The 9,444-nt window shown below is 38.6% G+C and overlaps 1 long non-coding RNA gene across 1 annotated transcript; it reads right to left on the bottom strand.

Moving 5' to 3' along the window:
- Positions 1 to 8,578: 8,578 nt before the first annotated feature.
- LOC145073179 (uncharacterized) lies at positions 8,579 to 9,049 on the bottom strand. Its single transcript, XR_013691283.1, has 3 exons — positions 8,906 to 9,049; positions 8,717 to 8,794; positions 8,579 to 8,635 (listed from the first exon to the last, which is right to left on the bottom strand). It is a non-coding gene; the product is annotated as an uncharacterized LOC145073179 (long non-coding RNA).
- Positions 9,050 to 9,444: the final 395 nt, after the last annotated feature.

A 9,444-nucleotide genomic window follows, 5' to 3' on the forward strand; every position in this document is an offset into this window, starting at 1 on the left:
TGATTGTTAAACTTCTAATTTTGAATCTGAGCTTTTTATTACAATGTTACTATTGTAGCACTTACTTAATGCACACATATTTACTATGATTAGGTTCTTGTCAACTCATACATGATGTTAAATTGCAACCGAGACATCCATTAAATCCACGTAAAATGACTATTTCGCCCACATTTTTGTATTTTGACTAATTCTTTTGTACATTAACTCACAACAATGAACTTTGAATCAAATGATCCAGACTTCCATTTTACTTCTCATGAACTGTATTGTATTTCTTATTAGGAATCAAGTTTATTGATGTTAAATCAAATCTCTTAACATTTCTTTCCTATCTTGTAGTTTTTACTAGTTTGCTCTATAACATTAATGGTAAAGTAAGACTGTTATCTCCTGACATTGATGATAAAATAAACTTCTTAATTCCAAGTTCAAGTATTCCAACACTTTGCTTTATAACATTAAATGGTAAAGTAAGAAATAACCTTTATGTTGTTCGAGGAAAACAATATTTGCCTCCATCCGAGATTTGTCATGCAATTGACTACAAAAGAGAAAACCTAGAATTTATTTCACAATACATAAAAAATAAAAAGATTTAACGATCTAAAAGGTAATTAAAAAATCCATTTAACAACCTGATAGTAGGTCGCTCTGCTTCAAGGACACCGAAAATCAGTTTTTCACCACCAGTGACAGGAGCTAGCCTTGATGCCATTTTATGGAAGAATCTTATCTGTAAAAAGAATAATATATGAAGGGTTCCGACCACTATACACATTGTCAACACGGCCTGTCACACATAATTAACCCAACCATAGTTAATCAATCTTTAAGCACATCAATCAATAATTTAGGTTTCAAAAAAAAAAAAAAAAACTTTTTAATTATTCAGATTAAATTTTATCCATGAGAGAGAGACGAACATGTAGTAGGCCAGAACTTAGCTGCACGAAGCCATGGTGCAGGGTAAGCTGCATATTCTCTGGAGTATGGTTTTGTCCACTTATCAGCCATGAGTAGTTGTGGTGGATGAGGTGCTCCCTACATTTTTTTTTTAATTTCCATCATTATCCCTAATATAACTCTTGAACAAATAATACAAAACAGTCAGAACTTAGTTATTGTTATAATTACCTTGATGACATTGTTGTTGATGTCCACTGTTCCTTTCTCAATTTCTGATATTTCTTGTCTAATGGAGATCAATGCATCACAAAACCTGTCCAACTCAGCCTACAACACAAAAATTCCACATGTTATGTCATATATGTAACGCCCGCAAATCCGGGCTAGTCAATTTAGAGGAAATAGGGGTCGAAAACGACTTTTTGACAAAAGATTATTTAGAATAAATAATCTTAACCAAGTTCTGGAATATGTCTCAAGGTTTCCGTACATATAAAGAACGCCGAAATCCGAGTTATAACGAAGAAGTTATGGCCTGTCGAAGTTTTACGGCAAAACCGACACGACACTGGGAAGCGTAAATAGTGAATTTACGATAGAGCGAGATTTAGCCTTAGCAATCTAAACAAAAGTTGAAGAATATGTTAAACTAAGAGCGTCGATAAAAAGAACGCCCAAATCTGACTTCGTATGAGGAAGTTATGATTTTTCTAAGATTCGGCTTAGCAGTGCACGACCCGAAACTCGAGTTTTAGTTCGAGTGGTTTTTGGCTTACACGACCTAAATGAGAGTTGAAGATCTCATTAATAGGAACTCAACAGTAAAAAGATGGACGAAAACGGAGTCTGTATGAAGGAGTTACGAATTCTTCGCGGTCATTTAGCAGTCTAATCTCCTCCTACTGTTAAATTTAAGATCGGTCAAGAATTAGCCAACGGAGTCTAAATGAAAGTTGTAGATCTTGTTTTTACCTACGCATGGAAAAAAAGAACGTCAAAAACGGAGCTCGTATGCGAGAGTTATGATTTTTCTAAGTCGGGAGGCTGCTGTGCGAAATCGGGTGACGTGGCGCAATCCTGGCCGTTGCTTCCTCCCCAAGGCTAGCCACCAGATGGTGACACCTGGCCTGGAACTCGACAAGTTTGAGGCCAACTCGACGAGTTTGAGGCCAACTCGATGATTTTTTGGCTTTTCCAGCCTATAAAAAGGGTGCCGGGGCATCCTCATTTCTCACACCTTCCAACTTCTATTTCTCTCTCTAGAATCTCTCTCTAAGCCTCCCTAACCACCTAAAGCCTAGGGTAAACCCCCTAGCACCCGAAGGAAGCCCCGAGGCTCCCGGAGCCTCGAGAAAAGAGTCTTTCGGCTCTGGAACGCTGCTCCAGCGAAGCCCGGTTTTGCGAAAAACCCGCTGTAAGTGAGTTGTACCTACCCTATCTTTAGTATAGCTTTTGTTTTAATATAGTAACGTTATTAGGAACTTATAATGAGTATTTGGGCTATTATTATTAGTTATATTGAGTGTTATTTAACGCTTATATAATAATAATAATAGCTAGACTATTAATTTGTCGCGATTATCATTAGACTAAACCCTAGTGGTATTGATACTAGGTGTCGTCAAGGGATAATTGTTTTGAGAGTATCGAAGCGCGGTCCGAGTGCTGAGTCACCACCTTTCAAGTGAGTGCATGGTCCCTTTCATCTTACACATAGATATGAAGTATTTTATATAAACTACGTGCTATGTGTGCATATTATCTGAATACTTGCTATCTATGCTGGATGAACGTTTTATACATGTTTTCAAGGATTTAAATTGTATACGTATTTTATATATACAAATATGTTGGGTATGAGATGGGTAAATGAATGATGAGAGATAGAAGATTATGTGAGTATACATTGGCAGCTATAGACTTAGTGCCTATGGGACGAACACCGGTAGATATGGACTTAGTACCTGTTAGACGCTGGTAGCTATGGATTTAATACCTGTTAGGAATTGGTAGCTATGGGCTTAGTACCTGTTAGACGCTGGTAGCTATGGATTTAGTACCTGTTAGGAATTGGTAGCTATGGACTTAGTACCTATTAAACACTGGTAGCTATGGATTTAGTACCCGATGAGTAGGATATAGCAACTATGGATTTAGTGCTTTACGAACGAACATCGGCAGCTATGGATTTAGTGCCAGTCCTATAACCCTGGAAGTAAGGGACTTCAGAATAAACGAATGCAGGATAGATGACTCTTAGGTTAAATCCTTAAGAGTAAAGAAGATAATGGGGATGGGTAATTGGGTGGGTAATTGGGTGGATTGTTTGATTGTTTAACATAATATTTATATTATTGTGGGTTGAAAACCCTATGTACTCACCAGGTTTACCAACCTGACCCACTCAGTTTATTTATATCACAGGTGTTGATATGAAGTCACTTTACACTGAGAGATTTAAAGAGATGTAGATCACTAGTGTAAACAAATGTAAGTTCTGTTTATGCTTATGTTTCTGTATTAACGATGACATCCCAAACGGTTTAAAATGAAATAAATACGTTTCTTCGAAAATGTTTTAATAACGTATTTACCTTGTTTTTCTGGGAACAAATTCCGCAACATTTTTATAAAATGAAGTACTCTGATTTTTATAAAGCATATACAAAAAAATCGGTCTTTTCTGGCTGCGATTTTGGGGATGTCACATTGGGTATCAGATCATTAGTTTAAGCAAACTAGGAATATGGATTTATTTTTAGACTTAAACTTAGAATGCTAAGCGATGATTGTGAGGTGTGAGCACTAGCTTATTTTAGGAATGATGCCTAAATTGCTTTTATGTGCTAAATGCTTTGTGCATGATATGTTGTTATTTGTTCGGATCTATGGTCTATTGCCGACCGGATCTGGAAACCTTACGTGTTTAGGATTCTAAGCGTTTAACTACGATATTAGAACTAGCATATAAACGTTTCGGGGGTGATAAGGATGATTTAAGACGTCAATCCTAAATTAAGATCTAGATTCACCTTATTCGGTGTATAGATCAAGATGGCAAGAACCCGTAGCGGAAACGTAAACGCAAATGGGAACAGAAACCAACCCCCAGTGGTTCAGCAAATACTTGTAGTAGAAGAAGTTGCGCCTGAGCCAGTCACCATGGCTGGAGTTCAAGCCATGATTCGGGCTATGTTGGCTGAACAAAGGGAAGAAATGAGACGGATGTTGAATAGGGATGAACCTACCGTACATGTTGAACCGACGGAGCCAGTTCCCGAGCAATCTGAGGAAGGGAACTACAGCCGCCAAGTGAGTCAATTAGGGACTCAAGGTGAGCAAAGGGATGGCCCAGAAGGGAGAAACAACAAGGATGGGCGGGTGTACAAGAATTTCTTTGGTGCGAAACCACCAAGTCTCTCAGGAAGACCAAAGCCTGTTGAGATTATGGATTGGATCTCCGAGATGGAAATGGTGTTTGAGAGCTGCGACTGTAGCGAGAAACAGAAGACTGTCTTTGCCGTAAGACAACTGAAAACTGGAGTCTTGAGCTGGTGGAAGCTATTGGCAGATACGATGCCACGAGGAGAAGCCATAAGGATGTCATGGGAGGAGTTCTTGGAACAGTTGAAAATGCAGTACTGCTCGGAGATAGATCTGATAGACCTAAACAACGAGTTTCAGAACCTGAAGAAAGGAAATATGAGTGTTGATGAGTATGCCACCGCATTCACCGAGAGGATGAAGCTATTCCCCTACTTGGTGCCTACTGAACTCTCCAAGATTGATAGGTTTGCTAACGGACTGCCCACTGACTTTGGCCCAATGGTCAAAATGGCAACTACCTTGAAAACAGCTGTTAGGGCAGCTAAGAACGTAGAGGCCTAGATAAGAGAAAAGGGTCTAGAAAAAGATAAGGCAGGAGAAAAGCGGAAGTTTGAAGGATCTTCAAGGTCCAACAAGGAAAGCAAATTCTCAAAGCTTGGAGGAGGAGATGGAGGTGAAGCGAGATGGTGTGATAAATGCAAGAAGAAGCATGGTGGGAAGTGCAATGAAGAAGTGACTTGTTACAAGTGTGGGAGGACTGGTCAGTATTCCAAGGACTGCACACATAATGATAAAGCATGCTATGGATGTGGAGGCAAGGGGCACATGTCCAGAGACTGCCCAAGGAAAAATAAAGCAGCAAGACCAGAAACGCCACCAAGGCCAAGGGCATTTCACATGATCCTCGACGAAGCAGGGAACCATGTGAGGAATCAAGAATGAGGACTTCTTACCCGAAGATCGGATTATGCAGTAGCTATAGTTTCGTATGATGTAGCCTAGTAGAGGCATAGTCTAGGGTGAACTTGAACACCTATGTAATCGTTTCAAGAAATAATATAAAACCTTCGTTTTGTTATCTGATGTGTTGAATGATTGTGTGATTTGCTGCATGGTAACTTGGGAAACTGTGAGACAATACTTGGGACGAGTATGAGTAGGTGTGAATGGTAGTAGAGGCCTATACTACCGGAAGCACAGGACTCACACTTGGATCAGGGAAAGTCACAAGGTTACCAAAAAGCTAGTAATTGATTTCGTTTTATTCAAGTGTGTCGTTACCATCGTTTCGGTAATGACTAAGAAGAGTGTTGATGTTCCGACCCTAGTGGTCATATCGAATTGAGTCCGACTACGCTAAGTATGCTATGTGGTTTAGAAAATCAAGATCGATGTAGCGTCCGACTTAAACCAAACGATTGAAATCAAAGCGATCAATAGAAATATCGCGCTCGTTGTTAAAGAAGTTGGTAGCTAGAAATGCCAAATGTTAAAGTGTGATTATATCACATTAGAACATGAAGGAAGGCATAGTCTGTTTTAGAATTTAACTCTAAGAGACCTAAGTCTAAGTGTTGCAACATACGATGATAGGTCATTAGAATATGACACATCAATCCATAGTAGTAATAAAAGAAATCATCTCAAGTTCGTATCCATTAAGGATCGAGATTGTGACTTGAAGGTCATAATTGGGAGTCTAGCCTAAGGTAGAGAGCAGGTGCACGATCGAGTACTGCATACAGTCAATAAGTCTGAGAGATAGACTTGAAGGAATGTAGAAGTTATAATTATTACCTAGGATGAAGAGATAACATATGGAGTCATTATACGACCCTGTTTCGTTGATGATTCCGGGACGTAATCATCCAAAGGGGGAGATAATTGTAACGCCCGCAAATCCGGGCTAGTCAATTTAGAGGAAATAGGGGTCGAAAACGACTTTTTGACAAAAGATTATTTAGAATAAATAATCTTAACAAAGTTATGGAATATGTCACAAGGTTTCCGTACATATAAAGAACGCCGAAATCCGAGTTATAACGAAGAAGTTATGGCCCGTCGAAGTTTTACGGCAAAACCGGCACGACACCGGGAAGCGTAAATAGTGAATTTATGATAGAGCGAGATTTAGCCTTAGCAATCTAAACAAAAGTTGAAGAATATGTTAAACTAAGAGCGTCGATAAAAAGAACGCCCAAATCTGACTTCGTATGAGGAAGTTATGATTTTTCTAAGATTCGGCTTAGCAGTGCACGGCCCGAAACTCGAATTTTAGTTCGAGTGGTTTTTGGCTTACACGACCTAAATGAGAGTTTGAGATCTCATTAATAGGAACTCAACGGTAAAAAGATGGACGAAAACGGAGTCCGTATGAAGGAGTTACGAATTCTTCGCGGTCATTTAGCAGTCTAATCTCCTCCTACTGTTAAATTTAAGATCGGTCAACAATTAGCCGACGGAGTCTAAATGAAAGTTGTAGATCTTGTTTTTACATACGTGTGGAAAAAAAGAACGTCAAAAACGGAGCTCGTATGCGAGAGTTATGATTTTTCTAAGTCGGGAGGCTGCTGTGCGAAATCGGGTGACGTGGCGCAATCCTGGCCGTTGCTTCCTCCCCAAGGCTAGCCACCAGATGGTGACACCTGGCCTGGAACTCGACGAGTTTGAGGCCAACTCGACGAGTTTTTGGCTTTTCCAGCCTATAAAAAGGGTGCCGGGGCATCCTCATTTCTCACACCTTCCAACTTCTATTTCTCTCTCTAGAATCTCTCTCTAAGCCTCCCTAACCCCCTAAAGCCTAGGGTAAACCCCCTAGCACCCGAAGGAAGCCCCGAGGCTCCCGGAGCCTCGAGAAAAGAGCCTTTCGGCTCTAGAACGCTGCTCCAGCGAAGCCCGGTTTTGCGAAAAACCCGCTGTAAGTGAGTTGTACCTACCCTATCTTTAGTATAGCTTATGTTTTAATATAGTAACGTTATTAGGAACTTATAATGAGTAGTTGGGCTATTATTATGAGTTATATTGAGTGTTATTTAACGCTTATATAATAATAATAATAGCTTGACTATTAATTTGTCACGATTATCGTTAGACTAAACCCTAGTGGTATTGATACTAGGTGTCGTCAAGGGATAATTGTTTTGAGAGTATCGAAGCGCGGTACGAGTGCTGAGTCACCACCTTTCAAGTGAGTGCATAGTCCCTTTCATCTTACACATAGATATGAAGTATTTTATATAAACTACGTGCTATGTGTGCATATTATCTGAATACTAGCTGTCTATGCTGGATGAATGTTTTATACATGTTTTCAAGGATTTAAATTGTATACGTATTTTATATATACAAATATGTTGGGTATGAGATGGGTAGATGAATGATGAGAGATAGAAGATGATGTGAGTATACATTGGCAGCTATAGACTTAGTGCCTATGGGACGAACACCGGTACCTATGGACTTAGTACCTGTTAGACGCTGGTAGCTATGGATTTAATACCTGTTAAGAATTGGTAGCTATGGACTTAGTACCTGTTAGACGCTGGTAGCTATGGATTTAGTACCTGTTAGGAATTGGTATCTATGGGATTAGTACCTATTAAACACTGGTATCTATGGATTTAGTACCCGATGAGTAGGATATAGCAGCTATGGATTTAGTGCTTTACGAACGAACATCGGCTGCTATGGATTTAGTGCCAGTCCTATAACCCTGGAAGTAAGGGACTTCAGAATAAACGAATGCAGGATAGATGACTCTTAGGTTAAATTCTTAAGAGTAAAGAAGATAATGGGGATGGGTAATTGGGTGGATTGTTTGATTGTTTAACATAATATTTATATTATTGTGGGTTGAAAACCCTATGTACTCACCAGGTTTCCCAACCTGACCCACTCAGTTTATTTATATCACAGGTGTTGATATGAAGTTACTTTACACTGAGAGATTTAAAGAGATGTAGATCACTAGTGTAAACAAATGTAAGTTCTGTTTATGCTTATGTTTCTGTATTAACGATGACATCCCAAACGTTTTAAAATGAAATAAATACGCTTCTTCGAAAATGTTTTAATAACGTATTTACCATGTTTTTCTGGGAACAAATTCCGCAACATTTTTATAAAATGAAGTACTCTGGTTTTTATAAAGCATAAACAAAAAAATCGGTCTTTTCTGGCCGTGATTTTGGGGATGTCACAATATAAAATGAAAGGAAAGGAAAAAACATTATAACTTTTAAAGAAACTTTACTCTTTTTTTTTCAAAAAATACCTTGCTTTCACTTTCAGTGGGTTCAATCATTAGTGTTCCTGGAATTGAACATGACATAGTTAGACCATAAAACCGGTAATCAATCAGACGTTTTGCAACATCTTTTGGCTCTATTCCAGCACTTGTCTGAATATGAATATGATTCAAGTTAGTTGTTATTTCTTTTTTACTTAACAAAAAATATGACTAAATAATATTATAACTTACTTTCAAGGGTCTCAAATCAACGATGAACTCATGGGAAACTGTTCCACTCACACCACGGAAAAGAATGGGATAGTGACTCTGCAATGTAATTAATCCCAAAGGAAAAAAATTGAGAACTTGATAGTAACAATAATTAAAAAAATATTATATATTTGTTATTTATGAATAGGGAAAGAAAGAAATTGAGACCTCAAGACGTTTTGCCATATAGTTTGCATTCAAGATAGCTATACTGTATGCATCTGTAAGTCCTTGAGATCCCATCATGGCAATGTATGTATACGATATAGGCAAGATAAGTGTTGAACCCCAAGTTGCTGCTGAAACCGTGCCAAGTGGCTTACTCTGCTCAGGGGCTGCCTCTAGTGGCAACCTTTAAATCAAGATTTACAAATTAATTTATATAAACTTAACAACATATTACTCTAATTACACATAAACGTCAAACTAAAAAAATTATTGTTTTGTCTTACCACAGGGTGTGAAGGCAAGTAGGGTGCCAAGTGTTTCTTCACACCAATGGGGCCCATTTCGGGCCCACCACCACCATGTGGAATGCAAAATGTCTTGTGAAGGTTTAGATGACAAACATCAACCCCAATCCACCATGGACTTGTTAATCCAACCTGTAAAAAATAAAAACCAAATAATTTTTATATGATGTTTCAATTTTGTTAGCTCCATTAAAACGACACAAGAAGTACAATGTTTATGTACCTGTGCATTCA

The sequence above is a fragment of the Lactuca serriola genome, chromosome 9 (genome assembly GCF_051521515.1).
Source record: "Lactuca serriola cultivar US96UC23 chromosome 9, Lser_US96UC23_V15, whole genome shotgun sequence".
In the NCBI taxonomy this organism is placed as follows: domain Eukaryota; kingdom Viridiplantae; phylum Streptophyta; class Magnoliopsida; order Asterales; family Asteraceae; genus Lactuca; species Lactuca serriola.